Genomic DNA, 24,438 nt, shown 5'->3' with positions numbered 1-24,438 from the left:
GAGTTTCTTTCTTAGAGCTTGTCATGCTACAGAATTCTTTACTGTTTGGAGCTCACGATAATATGTGGTCTTTGCTAGAACTCCCGTGGTTTGACACCAGCCTCTCCTCGAGATTATGGCAGCTTTTGTTTTCCTAAAAAGCTGGCCGCTCTCAAAATTTAGGCTTGAGAGAATAGAAGTGACTTTGGTTTGGCTCCAACAAAGCAGTCAAGTGTAACTAATACTGTGTTATTAGCATGGGGTGAAATTTCCAACTTTGCATGTCTTGACGAAACATAGACAATAAAAATTGCGCGGTGACTTTTTCTAACCTTTCTAACCTGTATTTTACTCCCCGAGACCACGATCCACTTTGCATTCTCAGACAATAAGCCAGGGAGCTTGAAAGTGTGCCACTCATGGAGAAGGATGGCTCCCCTAAACAGCCACATTTGGCAAATTGAAGTCTCAAGAAGTCTTAAAAATTTCCAGGTACTGAAATGTTCTCCTTAATGACAGATTGAAATAGTTGTCAAGGCTCCGATGAAGTGAGAATCCTTCATTAAGAGGTTCTGAAAAAATCTAAGGAGCTGAGCTGGTCAAGTCCCCAAGTGTGATAAGAAAACATTTCCTGCATCCCCGTGGATATTTAATTAATCTAATTGTTTTGAGATGTTCTATTTAAAAATACAGTAGGAATAAAACAATACAATGTATTAAAATCACAGTGGTCTTAGTCAAGGCCCATTAACATTCCAAGTATAGAAATCTATACACATATCTTTATTGGGGTTCCTCTAGCATTTCTTTCCTTTAGGCATTTTGGAAGGCTTAGAATATGGTGGATGACTTTGAAATGCACTTTCTAGCTGTTGGGAATTAAGTGGTGCGACAGTGTGATTTTTTTGCATTACGTAAGAAAAAAAGAATGCAGTTGACTGCTGCTTCAAATTTATTCTTTGGTGGAAAAAGAGAGTTATGGGAAGAGTCAGAGCCAGTTCACAATCTAATAATGAACTCAACTTGGAAATGATCTCTTCCTTGGGTTCTTTCTTTTTCTTTTAACTATTTACGTATTTATGCATGCTGCATGGAAACTTCTAGTTCTGGCTTACAGGATCTAGTTTCCTGACCAGGCATGGAACCCGGGCTCCCTGTATTGGGCTTGTGGAGTCTTAGCCACCGGAAGGGAAGTCCTTCTGGGGTTCTTCAGGACTCTTCTTCCCTCCCATATCCCAGCCTGGTGTTGAGTCCAGGCTGCTTTCTTCCCCTGAAATTCTGATAAGGTTCTGACATCGCCTGGCTTTTCCTAATTGCAGACACTTTTTTTTTTTTTTTTTTTGCCAGAGAGGAAACATGTATTGGGGTATGAGGAACACTGTCCTCTGAGGTGGTAAAGGCTGGTTCTTGGTAGGGAGGTAGGGAGTAGACTAGAAAAGTTAAACAGTATTAAAACTTGGGAAACACAAAGCGCTAGTTCAGCCAACTGCAGACTTTGAGAAAAATATTTAAACCCACTGAATACCATTTTTATAAATCACTTGGAAATGGGGGCATTGGCTTGTTATTAATTCTCAAACTTTTAGCCTCAGGATTCATTATTCAAAGGAAAACATTTATGTAGGTTTAGTAAGAGTGAGGGCTTCCCAGGTGGCACTAGTGGTAAAGAGCCTGCCTGCCAATGCAGGAGGCGTAAGAGAGACAGGTGGCATCCTTGGGTCAGGAAGATCCCCTGGAGGAGGGCATGGCAACCCAGTCTAGTGTTCTTGCCTGGAGAACCCCATGGACAGAGGAACCTGGCAGGCTACAGTCTATAGGGTCACAAAAAGTCAGACACGATGGAAGTGACTTAGCAGCAGCAGCAGCAGCAATAAAAGAGAATCAAAGATAGAATTGCTCAGTATGAATGGATCAAGTCTGAGCTCCACTCATCCCCTGGGCTTTCCCTGCAAGGATGCCCTTACTTGGCCTCATTTAGCCCCAGGAGGGTACCAAGGAACATGATTTGATAACTGGGCCAGATGCACACTGAGGATGTTATAAGGTTCTTCCCAGCAGAGGATACAAATGCAAAGTGAAGATGCTTCCTTACACATGTGGAGGTGTGGTCTGTTACACAGACACACACACAAATGTAAAGAATAGTAAATAATTAGAGGACAATTAAGAGATACACTGTGAATTACTCACCAAAGAGAATTCTCTTAGCTTTACCTTTTCCCCAGTGAGACTTTTTGTGATCATGCATTTAGAATAGTGAGTCTTAACCTTTTTGGTATCTGACCCATTTGAGAAACTGGTGAAAAATGCATGTAACAACCACAACATTTTGAAAGTGATTTCAAAGTCTTCCAGATGCCCAAAGTCCAACCACTGGTTGTGGAGCAAGAATTCCACCTCAGAGTTCTCCCACAAATGTAGTTGCTAAGCTTAGATTCACCCAAAGGTGTTCATGGTTGACCCTACCAGATGTACTTGCATTTTTAGTCAGGACTTCTGAAGATGATGTAACTCAAAGCTATGACTCTGACGCTGGGAATTTGGAGACCCATTGGCTGGCCAGTAAGGGGTTATTCTTAGCAGTCTTAGGAAAAATAGATAATATTTTTTTGCAAGCACACAAGTATTATTGTTTTTACTGACTTTCAAATGCCAACAAGATCCTTGTTTTAAATGCGGCATCTTTATTGCAGGAAAAGGAGCCTGTATTTAGTACCTCCCGTTCTTCTGCGGTAGAATTGTCTTCAAAATTGGCGGCTGAAAGCTCCTACCTATGAGCATGCGTGATGCTCCTCCACAAATAGGTGAAATCTGTTTCCTCTCCCTTCTGGTCCCGTCTGACTTGGACTGGGTTTGACCAACAGACTGGGGCAAGAGTGACACTGGGTCAGATATGAGCCTCGCTTCTAAGAAGTCGGTCAGCTTCCGCCTTGGTTCCAGTCCCTCGCCATGCTCTCACTGCGCATGAAAGAAGCTTGGACTCAGCTAGTCGATGAGAAGTCACAGGACAGAGGTTCTGGGAGATGAGAGGCTGCTTGGTTGCTCTAGCTTCAGCTGAGCTTCCAGCTTCAGCTGAGCTTCCAGCTTCAGCTGAGCTTCCAGCTGGATGGCCCCACACGGGTCCTCTAGCACTACATGTCCAGCAGCAGAAGAACTGCCCAACTGAGCTCAGCCTGCCTACAGACTTCTGAGAAATAACAAGTTGCTGTTTTAAGCCGTTAGGCTTGTTATATAATAATAAATTACTGAAACATTATTCCTCAGGCATTTATAGGCAAAATCTTAGCTTTCCCACATGCAACTCAAAATCCTGAAGCTTTTTCTTAATTTTGAGCTATTTCATCACTACTTCTTGTTTAATATAATTTATTGCTTCCACGCTGAGTTCTCAGAATCACACAGAAAACACATATATCACCAGTTGACTGATGACACAGATGGTTCATCTGTGTCTGAGCGTTCACTTGAGGACTGCCTGACCTTTCTGAAGAGATTCTAGGACTGGAAAGATCGAGTCCATGTGACTTTCAACTTTATGGTAATCATGTAAATCATTAATTCATTGCCTTTCCCCTACTTCAGATACATGGTGCACATCCCCCCGCCCCCCACCTGATAAGTGATCCACAGTGAAAAGCACAAATGGCTTCAATGTAAGGGGGTAGTCTAGTTTGCACATTTAAAAATTTCCAGTAATGTATTGGTTATTTTGTTTTCTAAATGATCCTGTTTGGAGTACATCACCACAGTGACCATAAAATGGCTGAGTGAAAAATAAAGCAAAGTAAAACAATGGAAGCAATAACTCAGTGGGCATTGCACGCCTACGAGGGTGTGCTAACAGCCAGAGATTGTTCTCTTTTGTTTTTTTTTTTTTTCATTTGGCCTGGTTCTGTCCACCAGTGATTAGGCTAAAGGCCTCGTGCTGACGGCTAGAGGCAGCAATAAAATCATCCATGAGTAGCTTTTCCTCATGGGTATGGTGTGATTTATGTGTGTGTAGCTCAGACATAACCTCCTCCACCCCTGACCCACCCCATCAAGTTATATAAGTTTTTCAGAGCAAAGAACACAGAAGAATATGCATTGGGGCAGAGTTTAGAGCATTTGTAGCACAAAATGATCATCATTTATTGATTTTACCTGAAAATAAAGTTGCTGTTGCTGATGTGTGTGTGTGTTTATGTATTATATACGTGTGTGTGTGTGTGTGTGTGTGTGTGTGTGTGGTATCGTACTTGTGTAAGAAACATAAAGCCATAGTTTTACACAAGGGAGCTTTGGGTAAGACAGAAAGGAAGGAGTGGTTTATTGAAGGGAGAAGGGAGACAGATGTAGGGTGAAAAAGTGCAGTGTTAGCTGCTCGGTCACGTCCAACTTTTTGCAACCCCATGGACTGCAGCCTGCCAAGCTCCTCTGTCCATGGAGTTCTCCAGACAAGAATACTGGAGTGGGTTGTCATTCCCTTCTCCAGGGGATCTTCCTGACCCAAGGATCGGACCTGAGTCTCCTGCACTGCAGGTGGCTTCTTTACTGTGAGCCACCAGATGTAGGGTAGGCAGTTGGAAAGATATGTGTCCTCATCCACCCTGTGGGTCAAAGTTCCATTGTAGAGAGGTGTTCTGGACAGCTTGGGGGAGGTCATGTGTAAGTAAACAACAGCCGCAAGCAAATGAACAAAAGCCCCAAACGGTTTTACTTAAGGGATTTTGTAAGGTCGAAAGGATTTATTTAAGAACAGAATAGTTTTCTTTTTAGTTGGCCCATATATGATTGACTTTTGGATTGTATAACTGTGAGGTAGGGAGATTCAAGTACAAGAAAGAGGAACCATTAGCTGAGTGGGGTGGATTGAGCTGGAGCAGAGGCAAGGCCAGTTTGGGGAGAGAGGAAAAAGGAGACCAGGGGTGGCAGGCTTTGGGCTGAGGGAGAAGCAGAGGAAAAGAACACATCAGAAGAAAGGGACCTAACAGACCAGGAAGAGCCAGAGTTGGAGAAAAAGCAAATGGCTAATGAGACACCCACGAGAATGCAGGTGAGCATCTCAAGAAGCAATGGAACCTGCAGGACTGTGGCTTTTCTTCCTTCTGTAATGTGACTTTTCAGTGTCTCATACAGAAATATGGGTGTGGACTGACAAGCAGTAAAAGCAAGGAAGCCAGGGTCATGAGTTTTCTGTTTGTGTGGGTTACAAGCCAGTACTAAGTGAGATTCTGTACCTTAATGTTGGTTAGTCATTTAATAATTCACGTCATTGGGCCCCAGGGACAAGGATGAGAGAGTATACATAGCCTCTAGACAAACCAAATTTATAACCAGAGAATGGTGCTTTAATAATTTTATCTCTGCACACCCAGAGAGCATATTGCTGCCTTAATGTTTGTATCATCCTTCCATTAGATCCTTGGTAGAATACTCAATTTTCTTTCTCTGATCTAGAGCTTTTTAGTAGGTTGATGAAGACATGGACAGGGGAGTAGTCCCTTTTGTCATTAAAACTGAAAGTAATTTGTTGTTTTCTACACACACACACACGTGTTTCTTAATCTATTATAATATGGAGACTTAAAAGAAATTCTGTTTGGATCACTATAATCTTCAAATTAATCAGTTTAAAAGGTCCATATTTTCCTTTGTGTCTTTATGTGGATTAAGTTTTATTGTAACAGGAGTTTTGTTTGGTTTTTGGCCATACTGCACAGTGTATGGGATCTTAGTTCCCCAACCAGAGATCAAACCCAAATATATACATATATATTTACTTATTTAATGTATGCATATATATGTGTATACTTACTTATTTAACTTTTCGTTGGAATATAGTTGGTTTACAATGTTGTGTGAGTTTCTGCTGTACTCAAAGTGAGTCACTTATACATATCCATATATCTGCTCTTTTTTAGATTTTTATTTCCACATAGGTCATTACAGAGTTCTCAGTAGAGTTCTCTGTGCTACACAGTAGGTTCTTACTAGTTATCTATTTTCTATATAGTAATGTGTATATGCTATATATATTCTTAAAATTCTTTTTTATTATAGGTTATTGCAAGAGACTGACAGTGGCTCCCTGTGCTACACAGTAGATTCTTGTTTATCTATTTTGTCTACAAGTCGTGTGTATCTGTTAATCCCAAATTGCCAATTTATCCCTCTCCCCTATTTCTCCTTTGATACTCATGGGTTTGTTTTCTGTCTGTGAGTAGGAGTTATATTTTTTCATTGAACTTTTTACTTGGAGAGCCTTATAGATTCCTGTGCAGTTGTAAGAAATAGCACAGGGAGATTGCATACACCCCTTGCCCGGTTCCCCCAACTGGTACCGTCTGGTAACACTGGAAATGTGTGCCCCAGGATGCTGATGCTGACTCAGTCAAGACACACAGCGTTTCCACCACACAAGGCTCCCTCCTGATACCCTTTGATAGCCAAGCCCACCCCTCTCGCACAGCGTGGGTATACCACCGTTTGGTTAACCAACCACAGTTTGCACAGTTCGGACATCTGGTTGTTTCTAGGTTTGGGTTATTATTAATAAAACTGCTATAAACATCCATGTACAGGTTTTTCGTGTGAACATAAGTTTTCATTTCTCTGGGAGAAATGCCTAAGAGTATAATTGCTGGGTTGTATAGAAGTTGCTAGTCTAGTTTTTAGAGAGACTGCCAAACTGTTTTCCAAAGTTCTAAACTGTTTCCATTTTACATTCCCACTAGCGATGTATGAGCGATTCAGTTTCTTCGTATTCTTGCCAGGATTTGGTGGTGTCATTCTTTTATTTTAGACATTCTGATAGGTGTATGATAGTATCTTGATAGGTGTATGATAGTATCTTGATAGGTGTATGATAGTATCTTGATAGGTGTATAATAGTATCTCGCTGTGGATTTAATTTGCATTTGCCTAATGGCTAATGATGTTAAACATCTTTTCTTGTGCTCATTTTTTTATTTGTGTCTGTATTTATTTAAACACCTGGGAGGAAAAGTATTTAGTTGTTCTTTAATGCCTGTCTCATATAGACTTTGTTCTCATGTCACTAGCTTTCAGAGAAGAAACTCAGTCGAGATTTGCACACCCTGGACGAGGAAGAGAAGCAGAGATGTTATTTGGAGCTGGATGTTATTCCTTGCTCAAAGGGGAAAAAAAATTCTGTTTCATGTAAGTGTCAGTGTAACACAGTATAACAATAATACAGATGATTGTTTTATACCCCCTGGTAGGCCCAGTTCTTTTGCCTCATATGATGTCAGGAGTTTTGTAGCCATCTTAAAGACGTTGTTATCTTTGGCAGAAGCATGGTGGCTTGGCTTAGGAAGCAGGCGGTAACAATGATATCAGTTCCTTTTTATTTTTTTTTTCTTCCCCTGGAACACGATGTTACCTAGAATACATGAGAATCTGGCAGAGGCCTGTATTTTCTTCCCCTGTATTCCTTTCACACCATCTGTTTGGGTGTGCTAGAATCCACTGGAATGTCTTTACAAGGTGTCAAAACTCTGGGAACTCCACTGTCTTTGGCAGCAGAGAGAGGAGGGATGAAGTGATCATGGGAGTGGAAAGCGTACGTGGGGGAGTGTCTGTCACAATCACAAAAGGGACAAGTGTCGGCGTGCTGGAGGCCAAGGTTAGCGTTACTTCTCTCAGGATCTTGTTCTGATCCCCGTTTCAGGAATGGATGCCACGCAAGCGCCCTTGATCTTCAATGAACAGGATGTCATGTGATTCTGCAAACTGTTTCAGAACCATTCATGCTTCCGTCTAGAATGTTCCCAGAGAGGGAAAAAAAAAAAAAAACAGTGCAGGGTGGAGGTTCCTGAGAAATCCCCGACTTAGCACAAGTTCATTTTTGTGATGGGTTTAGAAATCCAGTTAATCTTTAAGTCATTTCCAAGGCAGAACTGTAATTTTGTCTATTAAAAATATAGAAAAACAAAACAAGACAAAACCACTCCCTCTGTCCCTCAAAATGTGTTTATAAACGGCATCATGTGAAAATCCAACTTGGAAAGAATTCGAGTTTGACTTTAAACTGTTTGTTCACAAGCTCATGGTTCTTGGATTCATTAACTCTTATTTATAAACTTAAGGTTGTTTTGGAACAGGAAGCATAACATTTACTAAAAAGAACATTGAAATGTATTTGTCTTTTTAATTAAAAAAATACTAAGAAATGAAGTCTGCAGAACACAAAATCTTAATATTGCAGTAGGATTTTCCCTCATTAAAAAATATATATCAAACCATTGTCTGATTGAAACTAAACACAGTTAAACATATATAGATATAAATTATATAATTTACATTTATTATCCTTAATCCAGGTACACATGCAAACACATTTGTATATATAAATTATGTATGAAATACTCATAGCTAAAATTTATGTGGCTATATTTGAAACTGTGACATCAGAGATAGGCTTAAAACATGTTTAATTACATTACCAGCGTGTATAATCAGAGTTAGAACTACTGATAGATTTTGCTGACAAGAATTATGGAAAGTAGCAGCTAATTCAGGATTGTTCTATTACAGATATTACAGGGGAAGCAAGTCTGGGAAGTGCATTTAGATTCCCATATCACTCACTTTTTGTGGGAATTTTGTTATTAAAAGGAAGCATCATTCTGAGACAATTTAGGCAAGTAAATTATAGAATAAAATAGTCATTGTTTTGGATAAATTCTTGTGACTTTCTTCTTATATTCACTTAGCTCAAATCCATTGTAGGCTTTTAAAAATGAAAGAATGTACAGTGTGAAATATGTAATATGTAAATACCCAATACATGCGGTTTGTTGTCTTTCAAAGGAAGCTTGTAAAAATATGGGATTGTACAACTGATACAGGAAAATGACCAAAGATGTTTAACACTGAGCGAAAGATAAGCCTTTTGCCCTAAAATGCCACAGGGCTCTGTGACCAGTGCTTTTAAGACCCTAAAATAACCATGCTCCCCTTTCTGCTGAGGAATGCATTGAAAGGATGGGAGGTTACTAAACATAGGTGCCTTCAGCGTCCTTTGAAATAGTTTGTTTTACTTATAAGTTGGAACTATCTTCTGATGAAAATGGGTGGGGATTTTTCCACAATCAGCAAAAAGTGATCTTCTTCAACTAGAAGTCTTTATGACTCCTTTGAACCAATCAACGTTGCTGAAATAAATGTACCTTGCAGGTTTCATGATCTGGCTTAAAAAAAAAAATGAGTAGGCATAGTGTTTGCAATGATATTTAGGAAATTAACCTCTTTACCACTAACGAAAATGTCAGGTCGTCGGCTTTGAAAAGCATTCCAAACAGTGTTGGTGATCTGCGTGACAGACGTTTAGAAAGATGCTGATTCACTCACACCCATTTGGGTCTTCAAAATCCTTGCTTTGTAGGCTTTGAGCACATCTCTTCTATCATAATGGACTTTGGATACTTCAGAATGTATCCTGAATAAGCCAGAATGTGGAGAAATCTGGTGGTTGATCCCTCTTGAGTCTGTTGTTCAGTCCTTGGAAAGATCTGCATCAGAAAACTTGCGGAGATGATTGTGGACAGACCAAATAAGATTAGCCCATTAAAAAAAATTATTTTATTGAAGTATAGTTGATTTACAATGTTGTATTAATTTCTACTGTAAAGCAACGACTCAGTTATACATATGTGTGTGTATATATATATATATTCTTTTTCATTTTCTTTTCCATTGTGCTATATCACAGGATACTGAATATACTTCCCTGTGCTACACAGTAGGACTCTGTTGTTTATCCATTCTATATGTAATGGCTCGCATGTGCTAACCCACACTCCTAATTCATCCCTCCCTCCGCCTTGGCAATCACAAGTCTGTTCTCTATGTCTGTGCGTCTGTTTCTGTCTCATAGATAAGGTCATTTGTGTCATACTTTAGATTCCACATGCGAGTGATCTGTAGAGTATTTATCTTTCTCTAACTTCACTTAGTATGATAATCTCTAGGTCCCTCCATCTTGCTGCAAATGGCATTATTTCTTTCATTTTTCTTTTTATAGATTAGTTCATTTTAAGGTTAATTAGGCTTTTACCCTGGCTCAGGGTATTTCTCTGATCCTGGCCAATTAACCGGTCAGCCAGATTGTTTAAGAGAGCAAGTGGATTTTGGTGCCCGGGTTTCCTCTGTCTCTTTTCAGGGTTTAGGCTGGGTTTAGCTTTGCCATGGGATGTTTTAGTTGCGAATATAATCTGGCTTTGGGTTACTCTCAAGATGAAACCCTCTGAGAACACTTGAAAAGCAGTACTGGAAAATGAAAGCATTTGAGTTCGGGATCCATGGTGAAACATGGCACTCTGCTGAAAGCCCAGTGGATTAAAGGAAGCCTCTTTGTAAAATGTGAGACTGCAGTATGGTTCCCCTTCCCCTCTTTCAAAATCACTGGGGTCTATTTGTAAATGGTTAGTCAAAGCTAAATAATGTCATCAAATATATTAACATACTGTAAACAGAAAGGTCAGGTGGACAAGATGAGACAGAACAGATGGCCAGAGCTCACTTCCAAGCATAGCAACTCCAAAGGCTGTAAGAGGTGCCCAAGGAAAACTTCTGAGCCTGCCCCAGGCTGAACACAGCTCATTCATTCATTCCACCGTTTATGGAGGGAATTACACTCTCAATCTGTGACAGACTTTTGTCTCAGTTCAGTCGCTCAGTCGTGTCCGACTCTTTGTGACTGCATGAATTGCAGCACACCAGGCCTCCCTGTCCATCACCAACTCCCGGAGTTCACTCAAACTCACATCCATCAAGTCGGTGATGCCATCCAGCCATCTCATCCTCTGTCGTCCCCTTCTCCTCCTGCCCCCAATCCCTCCCAGCATCAGAGTCTTTTCCAGTGAGTCAACTCTTCACATGACGTGGCCAAAGTACTGGAGTTTCAGCTTTAGCATCATTCCTTCCAAAGAAATCCCAGGGCTGATCTCCTTCAGAATGGACTGGTTGGATCTCCTTGCAGTCCATGGGACTCTCAAGAGTCTTCTCCAACACCACAGTTTAAAAGCATCAATTCTTTGGTGCTTAGCCTTCTTCACAGTCCAACTCTCACATCCATACATGCTCTAGGAATTCATGAAGAACAGCAACCACAAGAAAAGCAGACAAAAATCCTTGCCCCATGGAGGTTTTCACTCTAAAATCCAAGTACATTATTATAGCATTTAACAATCAGAAAAAAAAGACCATAAATTATTTTTTGATTATTGAAACATCTAATAATCAGGAAATTAATTAGAAAAACTGCTGTTAGAAATAGCAAAGCATTTCATTGAGATATTGTGGGGAAAATACTGTTTAATCTATAAAAAGAAAAAGACAGATTTAAAGGTAAAGTTTGGCTTTCTGCTTTTAAAGAGGAAGTGGCTTAGAAATAGATGGGTGTTGCAGGTAAGACACTTGTAAAAAAAATTGAAAAATCTACTTTAATAGCCTTACCACCAACCTCTTAACTAGGTTAAAATATCCAGTTTTGGGGGGAAACATCTGGAAGTCAAACATTCTCTTCAGTGTGACTAGCAGTTTTATTTCTGAGACACGTGTGAGCTATTCAAAGCTATTTATAGCCATTGAATATTTAAATAAATAGGGTATTGATTACTCAAGCAATTATTTTAAGTGGAAAGGAGAGCAAAAGAAATCAGAAACAAGTTTATAAATAGAGTAGAGACATTATTTGAACTTTATACTTTTCTGTCTTCTAGTATTTGTTTCTTTATTTTAAATTAAAGTACTAGATTAGCAGGAAAAACTATTTACCTCTGATATTAGCTAAACACATAAGGTAGATAAAGTAAGGTAGGGAGTTGAAAGTAGTCAACTTTGTATTATGTGAAGAAACAAGTTGTGTGTTTTAACCAGTTTGACTCCAGTAAAGGAACAGATTATGCTCACTTTGGCTCCTTTCCCACCACTAACCTTGCTGGCTTCTCAGAAAGTCTTATTTGTTCAGAGTTCTGCATAAAATAATAGATAGGATGGACTTGATGAGTTTATGGTTTCTCTCACTGGAGAACTGCTGCAGATGACAGCTTGTTTTTCTTGGGTAGACTATAGATCAACTTTCTCTTTCCTTGATGAATTTGAAGTCATTATTGAATAAATGAACGAGTGAGTCAATATCTGAAGAACGAATATGGACCGAGACTTGCTCAGTGTTCTTGCAAATGTTCCAATTGGTTCTTGTCCAGCCAACTTGCATTCATTCATAGCCACTGAGCTTCCCACAAAGATAAGATGGAGTCCTGCCGTCTGTCGCCACAGTCTGAGGTGGGGGCCAGCTGAAAAATCGTAAGTGGGACAAAGAGAAGGTCTGAGGAATGTGTAGGCATCTGTGGAGCTCAATAGAAGGGCGTCAAGTGCCTGGATGAAGATGAGAGGGTGGGTGGTTAGAAAGGCTTTGGGGAGAAGCTCCCATTGAAGCCATTTGGAGATAATGAGCAGTTTTCCGGGACTCAAGACAGACAGAGGGGGCAAGTCACGAGGAGATGAAGAGGCAGGAGAGGTTCAGGAGGAAACCACAAATATCCCTGGTGCTTTTCATTCACGTGGATCCGAATTTCCATCTCGTATCTATTGGGCCTCATTCTTACTCTGCCTAAAGAATTTTCTTTAGCATCTATATAGCGCAAGCATGGTTGTTGTTCACTCACTACATCATAACTGACTCTTTTCTGACCCCATGGACTGTAGCTGACCAGGCTCCTCTGTCCATGGGATTCTCCAGGCAAGAATACTGGAGGGGGTTGTCATTTCCTTCTCCAGGGGATCTTCCCAACCCAGGGACTGAGCCCCTGTCTCCTGGATTGCTGGTGGATTCTTTACCACTGAGCCATCAGAGAAGCCCATAATGCAGGTATATTTGTAGTAAATTCATTCAGCTTTAGTCCATGTGAAAGAGTCTTAATTCACCTTTACTGTTGAAATATATTTTGGGGGTATTGACTTCTTTTCTTTCAGTGCTTTAAATGTGTCTCTCTGTTGCCTTCTGGCTTGTGTAGATGTCCACAGGGGAGTTCTTGTTTGTGTTCCTGTGTATGGAATGTATTTAACGTGTCCTTTTTATTTGGCTGGTTTTAGCATTTTCTTTTTAGCCCTGCCTTTCTGTTATTTTTTTGTCTTTCTGATGAGCCTTGGAGTGGTGTTCTCTGTGTTTATCCTCCTTGAGCTTCTCGGGTCTCTTTGTTGAGCGTGTCAGATCTCTGAGTCTATAGTTTTCATCAAACTTAGAAAAAATGTCGGCCATTATTTCTTCAGATATTTTTTGTCACTTCTTTCTTCCTGGAACTCCAAGTATATTGGACTTCTGATATTTTCTCACAGGTCAACAAGACTCTTCTTTTTTTTGGCCTTTTTTGTTTCCTCTCCATGCTTCATTTTGGATGGTTTCTCTGGCTTTGTTTTCAGTTCACTGGTTATTTCCTTAGTGCTTCCCAATCTAGTGCATTAAAACTGTTCTGATATGGTAGTTTCCATATATTCCATTTAATTCTTTTCATATCTTCCATTCCTCTCCTCATTATGTTCACATTTTCTTGTACCTTCTTGAACAATTCAGAGCACATTTATGATACCTATTTTAATGTGTTAATTTCTTAATTATATCGTCTCTGTCATTTCTTGACTGACTTTTCAAGAAGCAAGTTTCTATTGATTGACTTTCTCCTGGATATGCATCATGTTTTTCTGTTTCTTTGCATGCCTAGTCTTTTTGCCTGGCTGATGGACATTGTGAGTTTTACTTTGTTGTCTTCTTGGTTTCCTTGTGTTTCCTTAAATCTGTTGAACTTTGTTCTGGCATGCAGTTAAATTATTTGGCATCTGTTTGATTCTTTCAAGGATTGTTTTGAAGATCTATGAAGTCAGTCCAAATCTGCCTTTAGTCTGGGGTTAATTTAGTTCCATTACTAAGGAAAAACTCTTCTGAGAACTCTATGTATTACTCAGTCCTTCTGTTCTGGTTTACGGAATTATTCAACCTACTGCTTTTCCATGCAGTTTGCACTGACCTTGGGCAGTTTCCTCTCAAGCATAGACAGCCAAGAAGACGATATTACAGATTCTGGAGCTCTCTCTAGTTCTCCCCCTTGGTTTCCAACACTGTCTTCGCTGGTACTCTGCCCTGTATATTCTACAAGTCTTGGTCTTCCTGAACGTCAGTATTTGTCTCCTCCTTTCCAGTGAGAATGCTGGCCTTCAACTGGGTTCCTCCTTCCTGTGTAACAGCTTGGAAACTGACCCTGGGTGATAAGCTGGAGCAATTATAGGGCTGACTTACTTTGTTTCCCTTCATGCATTGCCTGTAATTCAATGTCTGGAAACAACTGTCACACATACATACATCTTTTTCTCTGTCTCTCTCTCTCTATATTTATGTATAGTGGCTTTCTAAGTTTTCTAAAGCAGGAGAATAAATCCAGTCTCTGTTATTCCATGTGGTTGAAAACGTTGTGTTTCTTAACAATTTTTTTATTATGGAAAAATTTCAAACATACATGTAAATATAATAATATAACAGAACCCTATATACCCATCATCCACTGTCCACAGTTACCCACTCACGCTCAAGCTTTCTTCATGTATATACCCTCTTGCTTTGCCTGAGGGGAGATGATTGGAATTCATTTGATGCAAGTCCCATATATTTTATAATTTCATTTACAAATGTTTCAGTATGAATTTCTAGAAGATAAGAGCTTTTAAAAAGTGCATAACCACACTGGCATGATCATAGTCACAAAAACTAATATGAGTAACAGCGTTTAATCCTATCAACTACTTAGGCGACATAAAATTCCATGCCCTCGCAGTCAGGGCAGGGCGTTGCTTGAGTGAAATATTCCCGATGAATGACATCCTGGGGTCTGATCTGAACTTGAATTCCCCCCTTTACTTATAAAGCCCTCTCTGCTCAAATTTACTTTCTATCATCAAAGTCCACAGCTCCTCCTCTTCCCTTCGACAACTGTCGCTCCACCTCTTTACTCTGTACTTCCCGACCCTTCTCAAGCACTATCTCGTCTTCTTGTCTTCTCTGAGGCCCAGGTGCTGGCGCCTGTCTGGCTGATCAGTGTCTTCAAAAATGGAGATGCAGACACAGAGAACAGACTTACGGATTCAGGCGGAGGGAGGGGAGGAAGGAGAGGGAGAGACGAATGGAGAGAGTAGATGGAGGTATACGCACTACATATGTAAAATCAATAGCCAGTGGAAATTTGCTGCATGACTCGGGGAACTCAAAGCTGGCCTCTGTAACAACCTAGAGGGGTGGGGGGAGGTTCACAGGGAGGGGACATATGTACCCTAATTCATGTTGATGTATGGCAGAAATAAAACCAATATTGTAAAGCAAGTATCCTTCAATTAAAAATAAATTAATTAAAAAATAAAAAAAATAAAGGGAGCTTCTTAAAGTCCATCCCAGTGATGACATGATATGAGAAGAAAGTTAAAGGCAGCTTTAGAAACAAAATATAATCCTCTCTGTATATCATGATTCTAAACAAAGAATGTAGCATCAGGTTTGAGAGGCTGTGATATAATTGCTTGGATTTGCCTGTAATCGTGATATTTATTTTGAAATTTCAAATTGCTCAAAGGAAGTCATGACACACTTAGGTTTATTGACAATGGTTATGGGTTAAACAATTTGAGCATCCCTGATGAAAATCAAGCAAGCTTCCCCTTTTCTAATACAATGACCAAGACTGAATTTATAAGAGTGATTTCAGGGGAACAGAAATGATTCCATCTCCTCCTTAGCTACTCTTCACTCTTAAACTTCCTCATTTGCTCTTGGATGCTTGAAATTTCCTGCATTTGGGAAAAAGACCAGAGTTTTTAAAAAGTGATTTAAAACAAAGAAGCTTTATTGAAATATAATCTACATACCACACAGCTCACCCATTTACTTTAAAGTGTGCAGGGACTTTGAAGTGGCCCGGCGGCCAGTGCAATTCAATGATTTTCAGTGTATTCACAGATATTACCAGATACATTCTAGAACATCTTCATCAACCCCAAAGAAACCCCATATCTGTTAGCATTCACTCCCTATTCCCCTCCAACCTCTCCCACCACCACTAATCTACTTTCTGTCTCTATAGATTTGCCTGTTCTGGACATTTCATATAAATGGAATCATATAACACGGGATGTTTTGTGACTGCAAAGAGAAGTGATTTGAGGTGATTTAAATTCATATAAAGGAAGAAAAGATGGCTTTCTGTCTTTTATAAAGAGGTTTCTGATAGGGAAAGGAACAGACCCTTTTGGTACTGGGTAGCTGATGAGAAGAAGCAAAGCAGAGTGACGAGGAGGGGTGGTCCTCACTTCACAGCTTTGGCTGGGGGCAGGCCCTGGCCTTCAGCACTAAGTGTCAAGGCGTCAAGATGACAATTCAGATGATGGCGTCAAGAGGATCTGCTCATCCATAGATGCAGCTTACTCTCTGTCACATTCATAAATACTGGAATTGAGACTTATAATTAGACCTCACTTGACTGACAGCTTACCTTGATTTCTCACCAAGCTGGTTACAGGACCGAAGGCCTCTTTCCTCCGCTGTGGCTTGTAACACGAAGCCAGAGAACCGTGCCGCACAGCCTACTTGCCCGGTCGGGCCAGGTAACGGGGCACCAGGCTGTCATCCTCATCATGAGGAAATAGGTCCTTTGGTGTCATTTTCCTCCAGTAATTAGTCTCTCTGTGCTTTTTAGACTTTGTGTCATGTTGTGAATGCAACATGTTCGACAGCATTCCTGCAGAGGAAATATCTTCTATGATGGGTAAGCAAATATCATCTTTCATTAAAAACATCAGAAAGATTTCATCTGAAAGTTCTGAACAGCCAGGGGGAGGAAAACTTCTAATGACAACAAAAAGCCCGATTATGCCAAAATCCATGCGAGAGTGACTGACTTATGGTACAGATTGAAGGTAGCCTTCTAGACTTTCCTCCAGCCCATTGGCTACAAGCCTATTCTTCTTTTAGTGATGATGTCTTCTGAGACAATTGCTTTCTACACCAAATGGTGTTATTGGGCTGAAGTAGGTATGTGGGTGTCCCAAGTGGTATGTATCAAATTAAAACACTTTCCTAAGTCAGGAGTTGTGTAAGCCTGGTCACTCTCCAGTCTGCATTTCTCTTCTTTATTTTTCTATGTATGCGCCTGTCTTTTCCTTAGATATCTCAAGTCCTTTGCAGAATGCAACAGTGAAAAAACTTTCTTCTCTTTGGTGGATGAAATAAAATCTTCATATTCTCCTTCTAGAAGATAGATGATGTTCGAAAGAAAACCCAATTCTGAAAATTTCAGGTCAAGAAAGCTTAGAGCTCCTTTTGTTATAAATTAAGTTACAGTTGGGTCAAGACTGGGCTGTGATGGGGATATGAATGACCAGAATCCTCCAACTGGTGGGATAATAAAATGATAGCACTGCTTTGGAATCCTGTCGGGCAGTATCCTAAAATGTTGAATGTGTACATACCCTATGATCTGGAAATTTCATACACACACATACACATTCAAAAGAAACAAGTACATACCAACAAAAGACATGTCTAAGAATGTTCTAGTAGCTTTCTAACAAAATTAGAAAAACATGGAAACAAACCAAATATCCACTGGAGAATGGATGAATAGATTGTGGTTTTTATATAAAGAAATAATGCATAGCAATAGGAACAGACTACAGATACACACAACAACACAAATGAATCTGGCAGTATTTTGAGCAAAAAAAGCTACAAGCCAATGAGTTCCTACTGGATGGCTCACTTTAGGCGATCACAAATAGGCAAAAGTAATTAAAAATGAGAGAAGTCAGAGTGGTGTTTATCTTGGGGGGAGAGCAGTACTTACTGGAAAGGGGCATGTAGGAGTCTGCTGGGGGAGGGTAGGAATTATCCTAGATCTTGATTTGTGTGGTGGTCAGGCAGGTATGCGTGCATGAGTGCTCTGTTGCTAAGTCATATGTGACTCTTTGTGACCCCATGGACCGTAGCCCACGAGGCTCCTCTGTTCGTGGGATTTCCCAGGCAAGAATTCTAGAGTAGGTTCCCTTTTTCTTCTGCAGGGGATTTTCTCAACCCAGGGTCTCCTGCATCACAGGTGGATTCTTCATCCCTGAGCCACCTGGGAAGCCTTCAAGCAGGTGTGTATGCATATGCAAAATGAATCGATTTATACCCTTAAGATGAGTGTCCTTTACTATAAATTACATACAGAGCCTCAGTGTAAAAGTACACATCGCAAAGATTGGGCTGTAAGATCAGAGAGCTGGCTCCCTGGTGAGGTTGCTGTGCTGGGCTTGGTTCTTCGACCCATGCCCTACAGCCATGGTGGGTGACTGCTGCCTCTTCCCTTCTTTTCAGGTTGCTAGGAGTTTAACTTACAGAAGATGAAAGGAAAGATACAAACCTAATCCAATCCACCCTCCAAAGATTGTATTCAGAGTTATGTTGGATGTTCACTGCCTTAGGAGATAGAGTAACTCTATAGAAAAATAGGTTTGCTGTCATTTTGTTCTGTAGGTTTTCTGAAAGGACAATTTTGAACTGGACACATTTGGATATTGATCAACTCTCTCTACTTTCCTTGCATTTCAAGATATACGGAGGATAAGTTCCATAGATCTGTTAGGTAAGGGCCTTCGGGGTAAAGTTGAACATTGGGTGAGGTAGCAGAGCAAGGGAGACCTGTGTGTGCCGTCTGTGTTGACATGACAGAAGACTCTGGAAAAGAGGAGGGTCAGGAACAGCACCTTGGTCATGAGCCGTCTGTGTAAGGGAAGGGAGGCTCCAGGACATCCCTGGAAGCAGCCTGCCTTCCCTCGCAAGTACCTGGATTCCAGATATTTGTCTCTAATGGTTCGATTCCAGGGTTTTCCTCCTCTCTCTCTCTTTTCTCTCTTCAGAAGGCTCATTAGTTTGAATGATGTCTCTTTTTTGCTAACATCTTCCACATCCACACCTCCCACTCTGCCTTCCCCTCCAAACTCCAGCTTTGACCACATCCTCTCAGTCTGCACATTGCCAGGTACTGGGTCAGGGATGTGAGACATTTGCAGGTGAGAAGAGGCTTTTTCATGGAAAGTAAAGGTTGAAGATGCAACGGAAGGAGATGACCCCTAGAAGAACTGGGAGGGGCTTAGCTTTGGGACAGTGAAAGAGAAGAATGATCAATATGGAGACATTTGGAAATAAATATGAACCAGAGTCCACTCTCACTGAGCTCTGCCCAAAGCAAGGCTAGCACTTAGTTAGCATTTGCTGTTTGCCTGGCACTATGCTATTAGTTATATATATATATCATCTCATTTAATTCTCATAGTAACCCTAAGAGGAACGTGGTTTTTATTAGTAGTCTCAGATTTTAGATGGGGAAACTGAAGCCTGGAACGGTTAAGGAACTAATCCGAGGTCTCAGGCTAAGAAGAGATGCTGGATACAGGGTGCAAGTTCAGTTTGCTTGACTTTAGAGTCCATAACCGCTGGGCTGCAGTGCCTCTTTCTGCACGTGTGTGTACACACACACACACACACACACATACACACACAACCCTGCCTCCTTGGCACTTCCTGAGGTCCTCCTTAGCCCCACTACCTACATGGACCATTCTTACCTACACGGTCTCTGGATGCTTTTTTTCCTGCTTGGTTTTACAGCTAGGAAACCCATTCCAGGGAGAGGACCACTCAGGGTGAGGCAGGTAGAAATGGAAATGTGTCCCTGTGTTGTCTGTCTTCACTGCAGGATGAAGAAATAGGTCAAAGGTGGGAAAGGAAGCCATGAGGGTGGAGCCCGCATTGCCTTGAGTTCAAGAGTGAGGAGTTGGGATTTTGCTTAACTTGAAGTGCAGAGCCACCAAACAGGCTTTTGATGGGGGCTGAGTTTTAGGGAGATGAACCTGAGAGCTGGTGTGGGGTGGATGGGAGTGGACAGGGGGTGCAGGTGAGAGGCCAGTCACGAGGCTTCCGCAACAGTCCAGGTGAGGCATCAGACCTGGAAGGATGAGCGTGAGAGGAGAGGGAGACAGAAGGGGACCTACAAGTGTGTTTATCCAGCTTCCAAGAGGGCTGCTGGAGAAGAACCTCTTGTGCATTTACTCCTCAGTCAAACCTAGGTTCCCCAGCTGAACTTCCAAAGGCCCTTTGTAAACTGATGGCAACTCTCTCCATCCATCTTTTTGTCATGCCAACCTTTGTCCTCCACTATGGATGGGCTGGTCTTGCTCTTCCAGGCACAGGCTGTGATCTATGCTGTAGTTTGAATTCTATCCATGACTCTGGATGTCCTCTGTTTTCTCCATCTATTCAAGACACATTTGGGGGCTTCCCTGGCAGTCCAGCGGTTAAGACTCTGTGCCTCCACTGTGGGAGGCATGGGATCAGTCTCTGATCTGGGAAATAAGATACTGTATGCCTCAAGGTGAGGCCAAAACAAAACGAAACAAAAACATGTTAAACCCCAAGACATGGAAACAAACAACCCAAGTGCTCATCGACCCATCGACTGACGATTGGCTTAAGAAGGTGTGCTATGGATGTGTGTGTGTGTGTGTATATATATATACACATAGGATATACATAAATGTGTTGTTCAGTCACTCAGTCATGTCTCTTTGTTACCTGATGGACTCCAGCACGACAGGTTTCCCTGTCCTTCGCTGTCTCCCTGAGCTCACTCAAACTCATGTCCATTGAGTTGGTGATGCCATCCAATCATCTCATCCTCTGTCGTCCCCTTCTCCTCCTGCCCTCAATCTTTCCAAGCACTAGGGTATTTTCCAGTGAGTTGGCTCTTTGCACGTATATATAGGCGCTAGTGGTAAAGAACCTGCCTGCCAATGCAGGAGCTATAAGAGACACAGGTTTGATCCCTGGGTTGGGAAGATCCTCTGGAGGAGGGCATGGTAACCCACTCTAGCATTCTTGCCTGGAAAATGCTATGGACAAAGGATCCTTGTGGCCTATAGTCCGTAGGGTCACACAGAGTCAGACACAACTGAGCAACTTAGCACACGCACACACACACACATATATTCATGACGGCCACTTGGGTTGTTTGTGTATGTACACACACACACACACATATGGGTTTTGTGTATATATATATATATATGGATTATTTATTTATAAATACATTCAGTGGAATATTACTTATCCATAAAAAATGAAATAATGCCATTTGCAGATGGATGGACCTAGAGATTATCATACTAAGTGAAGTAAGTCAAAGACAAATATCATATAATATCACTTATACGTGAGACCTAAAATATGATACCTATGAATTTATTTACAAAATAAAAACAGATTCACAGATATAGAAAACAGACTAATGGTTACCAAATGGGAAAATGGGGCGGGGGTGGGATAAATTAGGAATTCGGTATTAACGGCCCGGCTATACATAAAATAAGCAATAAAGTCCTACTGTATAGCCCTGGGAACTATATTTAAGATATTGTAATAACCTATAATGGAAGAGAATCTGAATAAGAATATGTATGTGCATATGTATATGGATAACCACCTCACTTGGCTGTTCACCTGAAATGCCAAAAATGAACTATACTTCAATTTAAAAATATGGCTAAAAAAAGCAGCCATTAGATGGTCTCCTTGGTCGTTCATCATCCGCACTTCCTGACAGGAAGGAACAGATGCCGCGTGAAGATCACGCTGTCGTGCAGGTCGTGGGACGATTGCGCTTGATGGATGTCACCCCTCATGGAGGCTCCAGGCAGACAACTGGCCATGGCAGGTGCGGGGATGTCTCTTAACGTGGCCTCGTCAATCTAGACGTCGCAGACTTTCCAGGAGTTTAGCCACCTCTGAGGAAATGCTTTCAGTGGTAATGCCGTGTTTGGGAAAATTTGGGGAGTGATTTTTTTGGGGGGGTGTAAAAATGAATGCCACAGTTCTGGAAGCACCGCAACATTATTTATCTATCAACCTGATGAAACTCTTCATGGGCGAGCATTTTCTCTTCTTGGAAATGAAGAGCCATTTGTTTGATGAAGACATTGGCTACAGCCTCTGCTCTCTCTGTGGTGACTCAAAGGGAGACAGTCTGTGTGGGAAGCAGTGAATACTCAACAGTCTTCCTGGAAGAGCCTGGGACCCCCATCACGGAGCTCCTCTGAAATTCGAGAGTTCACGGTTGGTGTGGTCATTGGAGAAGAAAGCGGTTTCCTTTTCTATATAATTTGAAGAGTGCTTCAGGCCCTCTGTGTCCCCACTCTCTAGCCAACTAGGCTTACAAGGTATTTACTCTGCCTGCCATTGGAGCTCTGACCCTTTGGGTTAAGACATCACAACTTCAGGAGTCCCCTCCTTTATAATGAGGCTCACTTGGGAGCCTGTTGGGTGCATGTGTGTGTAATATAATAGTACGTGAGCTATTGTGACATTACTATCACTTACTAATTCTAAAGAGAAATCATGAAAATGGAGTTCTATCGAATGACACTGAAAACCTTGTGTTATCTACAAAGTGGACTCATGCTAGAACAAGGGTCATTCTAATACGCAGGGATCTGAAGGAACGTGGGAGTGAGACCCACCCCGGGAGAGAAGGGAAAGTCTGTCTGTGTGAAGGAGAGCTCGCTTGAGAAGGATGACCTCCCACCATGGCATTTTCTATGGAGACTTGAAATATAGTGACCCCAGAAAACAGAGAATTAGAAAGCACTGTCGTGTCTGAAAGTGTTCCCCATGGGAGACGGGACATCTGTTCATATGATTACAAACTCAGTTTGGGTCTGTGCAGGGGGTGTATATTGTAGTGTGTAGGCATGATAACTTAACCTTGTTTATTAAGGGTGTGATAACTACCTCAGTTGTGTGCCTGGTAAATATGCCTTAGTGAATAGTGAAAGTCACTCAGTTGTGTCCAACTCTTTGCGATTCCACGGAATTCTCCAGGCCAAAATACGGGAGTGGGTAGCCTGTCCTTTCTCCAGAGGATCTTCTCAACCCAGGCATCAAACCCAGGTCTCCTGCATTACAGGCAGATTTTTTTTAACCAACTGAGCTATCAGGCAAGCCCCAAATATGCCTTAAATGAACATAACTGAATTCGTGTTTTAGTTCAGACTGAGAAGACACTACACCGTTCCCCAGGAGGCTCCCAGTGCCCAGCTCCTTCTGGGTGTGCTGGCTTCTCATCCACACCTCTTCCCTCCTCCCGGGTAGATCCCACCTGAGGACCCAGCCTGCCCCCTCACTCCCCAGTGCTCCGGGGGCCAGCTGAGCTCATCAGGTGGAATCTGAAGTCATCATTGGAGATACTTGCCTCTTCTGCTCTTGGGCTGACGAGTGGATCTTCTTCAAACTAAATGGGGGTAAGGGCTGTGTTTCCAGTTTTGATGGTTGAGTCTCCCTCTTCTTCCCCAGGGCTAAATGCCTTTGCTAAGCCTCCCTGACCTTTTCCATTTTCTATTTCCATTTCCCCCACTCCCTCATTTCCTCTGGGCAAGAGTTTTGTCTCCAGAATCCATGCTAGGACCAGAACTCTGCTAACTTTCCTGTGGTGGTTTAGTCTGTAAGTCATGTTCAACTCTTTGCGACCCTGTGGACTGTAGCTCACCAGGCTCCTCTGTCCGTGGGATTTCCCAGACAAGTATGCTGGGAGGTAGGCGGTTTCTGTTTCCTCCTCCAGGGGATCTTCCTGACTCAGGGATCTACTGTTCACAGAATAAGACCTGTCCTTTGATTGCTCACTCAGTGCCAGTCTAGCAGTATCTTCCCTTGCTAGATTTCTTATATATACTTGGCTAGTCTGTAACTTGTTTTCAGGCCATGCCTCTGACGTGAGTCAGACTTTTGGAATAGGGCATGGGAATTTGCTTTATTTACAAGCACGCACACTGAGACTCAACAGGTGAGGACCAGTGGCTCACAGCATTGAGTGGGCATCAGGGTCACCTGGATAGGGATTGTTACAAAACAGGCTTCTGGGTCCCAGCCCCAGAAGCCCCCAGAATGTCTGACTCAGAGCTGGGGCGGTGCCTCTGAAGCTGCATTTCTAATAAGCTCACAAGTGATGCTGATTCTGATTCAGGGCTCATTCCTTGAGAACCACTGGTTTAGATTATAATTTGCCTTTACACTGTCAGCCTGATGGAAGTTTCTCTCAATAGCTGTAGTTGGGCTTTCCCAGCCCTGCCTTACCCTGGAGGCAGGACCACATGCTTCTTGGAGTGCAGACCTTGTGTACCTATTATATCCTGAGATACAGAATATTATGCTCCATATGTTTCACTTGTGACTAGATCCTAGGCTTCAGAAGAAAAACAATGATGTTGTGGATTCTAGGCATTAGAATTAGGCTAGCTAGAGTGGCTAGGGGAACTAGGTTAGCCAGAGTGGCTATGGGAACTAATTTTTAAAAATTAATTACTTTTTAAATTTTGGCTGTATGGGCTCTT

This window comes from Bos indicus, chromosome 24, assembly GCF_029378745.1.
Source record: "Bos indicus isolate NIAB-ARS_2022 breed Sahiwal x Tharparkar chromosome 24, NIAB-ARS_B.indTharparkar_mat_pri_1.0, whole genome shotgun sequence".
NCBI lineage: Eukaryota > Metazoa > Chordata > Mammalia > Artiodactyla > Bovidae > Bos > Bos indicus.
The sequence above is the reverse complement of the archived record's forward strand: the minus strand, read 5'-3'. Positions refer to the sequence as shown.